Raw genomic sequence first — 6520 nt, 5'->3', positions numbered from 1 at the left:
GGAACATAGGTCCTCCGCTTACCAAAAAACACGGCGTCCCATGTAATAGAATACACACAGTTCACCTTTTGGTCAAGTAAGGGTTCATTTGACCAACTCTAAATGCTGAATATGTAAAACGCATGTTAATAGCATAAAACAAATTTGAGATGTCTAAAGAATTATGTGTCCACTTTTTTGGTATAATGTGCAATATTTCAATATTTGATTTTGAAATATTCCAAAAATATTCAGATTAGATGACATTTTTCCAAAGCAATAAATTACGTTCCAAATGGCAAAAAATCAAATGCATTTCGTAGTACATCAATTGAGAAAAAAGAAACAGCAACAGTCACCTAATAAAATAAATATCAATATCATATAAAATAATAGCAATGCAGCTGTATTCCGTGCATGATGTTCACTTATTTACATTTATTCCTAATTTCCCGACAGCCGAAGGGCCGGTTATGGCCCGGGGGCCGTTCAATGCCCAGGTCTGGTTTAGAAACGGCTAAATTGGGGACCATAGAACAAAGATGGGTCACTCATTTAGCCAACTTCTTAAACCATGAAATAATGCCCTGAAAAATACAACACTAACAGCAATGAGTACGCCGGCAGAGCATTGCAGAGACAAATACAGCCGAGAGAGGCCGTGTGAGCAATGAGAAGCCGCAGATCAACGAGGGGTGAGGAGGCGCTGTGGTTCCTTCCCTTCTCCTCCGGACCTCTTCTGAACTCTACGGTGATTCCACATTCGATTTTGTTAGCCTCCTTTTATACACCCCGAAGGAAAGATACACAGCTATTGGAATGTATCATAAACTTGGGTTGAATTCATATTTCTGCCTAGTGGTTCCTTTGTACTTGAGTTTAGACTGTTTGCTTGTTTTAAATTATTAATTAATTGACCCACTGCTGCAAGAATATTATGGCTGTGCCCTCAGGCAGTTTGTTCTCTAGCCATAGCTAGCATAATCAATAATATGTATGTGGAACATACATATAACCAACTATGAACACTCATGCCATTGACGGGCATCGCCCCCCCCCCACCCCCATCACCATCATATTAATGTTCTTTATCACTTTGTGTTGTGTCCATTTCCCTTTTCTGTTAAGATAACAGACGCTGCTTATAAATGCTTTGTAAAGCAGAGTCTTCACTTTAGATTAGGTCACAGAACATGCTTAACTAACGGGTAGCAACTACCTGAATTAATCGTTTACTAACACTTTACAAATTACTGTATTCGGCTGAGTCGGCATGAATGACGGCGAATACAACGATTCTGGCGGCCAACACTGGGCCGTAATCGAAACTAACCGAGGCCAGCATCGGCCCGAAGCCGGCCCGAAGCCGGCACGCCAGAAGAAACACGTCGAACCTGGTCGCCGACTCTGATCGGGTCCGGTTGCCGACGCGGCATGAATGACACCCCAGAATCCGGCCATAATAAAAATAACCGGGGTCAGCATCGGCCTGAACACGTCGGTTCGAGTCCGGTTGGCGACTCTGGAGTCTCAGTACGAATGAAGCCCCAGAATCGGGTTGAATATATTCATTATGACACAAAAACAATACCATTTTATTTACAAAAATAAGCCCATCAAGATCCCATTGTTTGGCAACAATAATTATTATAATGTGATAGTTGTATGTAGAGAAAAGAGCTCAAGAAAGAAAGATGCATCTCATTCATATTTTGTACAAATTAAAATAAAAATTTGGGACACTTCTGCAACCACAAGCAGTCCAACAAATGCCAAATAAGATAACATATATAATAAGAAAATATAGTTTATTATTATATAACAATACAATAAAATAAGACACGTAGACCAAAATGTTACAGTACATTTTTATGAACAGAATGCACGCCGCATCAAATTAAATTCAAAATATAACTAACTGAACACAATACAGTCCCTCCGGCATCTTCACTTCCAAAGAAAAATAAAAAATCCGGAGGCTGCAGCCTGGTAGAAACAGACAAAAAAAAAAGAAAAAAAAAAGAGAGAGTTGTGAAATCTCACAATTTACAAAACATAAATGGTAAATCTATCAATAGTATTGCAAACCGTTCTCACTCCTTATGTATGTAATGTAAAAATGTCCGACACCGCCCACGCCTGACACTCCAGGCTTCCAACTAACTGCAACACATGCGTTGTTATTACAAGCTGAGAACATCCGAGGTAGTGTGACGTGTGAGATAGTCCACACAAGACAGGTGAACGGGTCAAACAAACAGGACTTTTGTCACGACACCACTGTTGTAAACATGCGTAACCAAGTTCTTAGCCAAGTCAGTCGTTAGTGTCGCAACTCACATTTTGGGGAATTTTTTGTTTTGTATAAGACACGTATATGTGTAATGACACATGTGTTAAGTATTGAAGGCACACTCACTAAGGCTGTGGTTCAGGGGCCGCTTGCCTCCTTGCTCTTCTCCCTCCTTCCCGGTCTGATGCCAGCTGGAGCCAACGCTTTATGAAACGCTCCGTTTCTCCTTCGCTTGCATTTGCGATAACAGAATTGCGACGGACTGATTCTTTAAGGAAGATATACAACAATCACATCAAAGTGCTTACATCAAAATATACCCTAAAAGTACCAAAAGGAGTTAAGGGAATGTATAATGTAATAATGCCATGTGAATAGAATTACATGTTAACTATAAAAAATGATGAACCGTGTAAAAGTTTGATATGTAAATACCGTATTTAGAGCTCCGACGTGTTAAAAGTACAAACAATTAATTTCTTGGTGACACTTATTACTACTATGTTCAAAGCTATGGAGCACTCCCTAATCGTGTAAAATGCATTGAAATAATCTTAATTTTATAAAAAGAAATGTTATTAATTAATGTATTGACAGACCAGTAAGTGTTAAATATTCAGAATGAGAGAAACCAAGAAATACTTACTCAAAACAACATCTTTCAGGGCAAGGGACTCAAAGCCCGTTTTCCCATTCACCCCCCTCCAATTAATTTTCTTAGCCAATGAGTTGGACATCATTTTGCTTAGGACCCGCCACACTGTCTCTTTAACGGAGAACCCCCCAACAAGGTCAAAATAGGTGACCTGAAAGAAAAAATGAAAAAAAAGGCAAACCCCAAAACAATTAAGTTGATAAATTACGATACCGTGCCCCCGTGGCCCTAAACAGGATAAGCGGTTTGGATAATGGATGGAAATTACGATAATGTCAGTCAATTATTTTCTCACAACCGTCTAAATATTAAAATAAAACATGAACTAATAACGCAGGGCACATGGAGAAAAAACATGTTTTGGGGGAATGATATCAACACAGAATAACTCCAATATATACAACATCCAAAAATTCCACATTTGTCACAAACTTAGCAAGACTTGACAAAAGTAGAGAAATATTGGCTTATAGTTTATCGCCACGTATATGTCGTTTTTTGTAAAGCTCTGTAGTCATGTTGGAATACTAAAATAAAATAAGTCACTAACTAAAGGGTCAAATATCAATTTAAAAAGCCTCAATAGTATGCAAAACGTTACTCTACCAATTTCTCTTTCAAATCTGTATCGACAGATATGCGAGTCTCCATCTGATGAAGGTCTTCGGGAGTTGCAAGAGGAAATCCGGACACTTCAGTTTGTTGAGCTGCGCTGGTTTGGCTCTGCAGCTGTACCAGTATTTCCTTCTGCTGCTCTTTAATGATCTCCAGCTGGGTCAGGATCTCACGAAGGATTGCTAAAAATAAATAGATCTTGGAACTTTTATGTCAAATACGTTTGTGGTATCACTGAAGACGCAGCTAAACGATGATAACACTTACGTTCACATGAAGGAGGGCAAGATGTCATCACATTGTGGGCCGACCAGGACTGTGACCCACTCCATCTTCTGGCCGTCATTGGTGCTGCTACAAGGTCAGAAGGAGGGTTTAGGCAGAGAGAATGGTTGTGGAAAGTGTTGTACTGGAAGTGGAAAGGGGGAATAAATAATGCACATAAGCAGAATTGCATTGTGAAGTTGAATACACCTATATTTGTAATCCACTATGCAGAAAGAAGCTCAATGAGTGCTTGTGATTGGTTGCTTTGCTAAGATGTGATGTTTTTTTAGGACACCCAGATAACACATTTATGCAAGATATTAAATGATGTGAAAAATGAATATTTTCTTGCTGAAACTTGTTTAGTTATACTTGATTATTTAATAACTGCTTTCAGTCTTGGTTAGTAGTAAAAAAGTGTGCCTGTTTTTTGGTGATTTTTCACTTTGCATTGTAATCCATTACGAATATAATAGTTTTTTGGTATTTAGAATAGTCAGAATCTGTGTGTGTGTATATATATATAGTTTCTATCAACTTGCTCATCTTTAATACTTACGACTGAAAGCAGACTGATGAGACCTGTTTGATGGAGTCGAAGGTGCAGAAAGAATGTGTGGGGCAGCAGGCAGTGGGGCTTGTTTTTCTTTCTTAAACCGAGAGGCGTCGGGCTGCTCCACGTCGCTTTCACTTGCCGATAGGGATCGTTTTGTGGTTCTGTTGAACAAAAGAACTTGTGTAAGGAATGTAATGAACAAGAAGCTCTATATGAATTTAGTGTTTATGTAACATGGGTGACTACAGGTATCACAGAGGGCACTATGTTAAAAAATATATATACTATATATTAAATACAAATTTCATTTAATATAGCAGTGAACATTTTATTTGCCAAATATATATATATATATATATTTTCTAAACAAATAGAATACAAAAAAACATAATCACTTTCAAAAGATGCACATTATGTATATTTACCTTTTCCTCCTTTGTATACAAGCGGGGCGCTGGTCCACTTCATCCTCCGTTTGGAGGTCCGAGGTCTGCAGAGCCCCATTATGTGCATCTGTGAAGAGAAAATATATATACGACGTCCAAATGGAAATACTTGAACCAGAAAAGTTCACGTAATCTTTCTATACAAAATGTGATGTGAGATTCTTACCTTTAGTTGACCCGATTTTGATGGCGTCGCTTTCCCATGAAGCAACAGGGGGTTCAGCTTTCGACACAGCACAAACCGCTCTCCCATTAGTCACCCATTGCTCGGGAACAACTTCAATGTCCCCGGTGTTGAGAAACTCCACTATGTGGTACATGTTCTGTTAAAATTAAAAAAATAAAAAGACAACGCGTCACATCATGCAGGACTCAATGTTAAGGACTGGACATTTCAAAAATACTGTGAGAAACAAGAACACATTTGATATTAATCTGCATGCCAAATAATAATCATCCTGTCACGGCTGGCTCGGAGAGTGAGGAACCAAATTCTTCCAAAACAAGGAAACAAAGGGCAGAAGTACACAGGGGTACAAACAGGAAGTGATCAATTAGACCCAGACAGACTATACTAGAGCTTTCAACTGTACCATGAAACTCAATATACTTCACAGGTAGTACAAGCAGTTACAACAAATGATGTATAGGCATTCCTACATATTTGTTCTTGAATGGAAGAACATATTTGGAAACGCTATCATCCACCTTCACACATTTTACATCCTGAGATAAGTCATCAAGAAGGAACATCCCTATCTGGCTTGACTATTGGATAGTCAAAGACGTCTGAAGACTGGGTGAACTCATCATACACCAAACACTGATCTCCCTCAACCACAATTATATTTCTGACTATGCCGATCTTGCCATTACTCCTGATGCAGTTGTCACCAGTGCATAACTTGACAACTCTGGAAGACTTATTTCTTTGTACTGAGCGACTGGATATATGTGATGGAACTGGGCCTTCACTGTGAGAGGTTTTCAGTTTTGAACCATCTCTTGCATCTCTGCAGTAAGTTACATTTTCAAACTCTGAGATACGTCTCACAATCTGTGCAACTTAACTGTGGGCTTCGAATCATCTTCTTAATTTGGCCAAGGAAATTTTCAAAAGGAAAGCCAGAAATGTTTTCCAAGCAGAAACCATGTTCTTTTGCATCATCAACCAGATGAATAAGACCATGAACATTGTACACAAGATGTTCCCTCCCATAAAGCTGGCCAAAGTGTTCTACAAAAGAGACTAGTGTTTTTGCAAATTCACAGAGAACTGGACAAAGTGTTGGACATGTCAAAATTGATATGGCAACATGAAGTAACATAAAGTTATTGTACACTGGTGAACTAAGGACATCTAGCAGTGCAACTGGCCCAGTATACAAGAGTAGTTTCCTAAATTCAGTAGCCTTCCATCTGTGTCTCGACCACAGACCGTGGCTTTCTGGCAGACTCTGAAGGAATGTGGCATTTTAAAGCCAAACGACTGCTTGATAACTGATGTCTTGGAGCGCAAGCGGCAACCTAGTGGACCTTTGCTCCCTGCCCAAAGCTCTAGGAGCTTTCTCATCACACCTAAACAGACCAGGTGCATGTAATCATGGGAAACAGACACCATCAGCTGGAGAGACTCCACCAAGGCAAAGCTGAAGGACCTGATGGCATCAGCCCCAGGGTCCTAAAGACCTGCGCCACCCAGCTGTCTG

This window comes from Taurulus bubalis (assembly GCF_910589615.1).
Source record: "Taurulus bubalis genome assembly, chromosome: 19".
NCBI lineage: Eukaryota > Metazoa > Chordata > Actinopteri > Perciformes > Cottidae > Taurulus > Taurulus bubalis.
The sequence above is the reverse complement of the archived record's forward strand: the minus strand, read 5'-3'. Positions refer to the sequence as shown.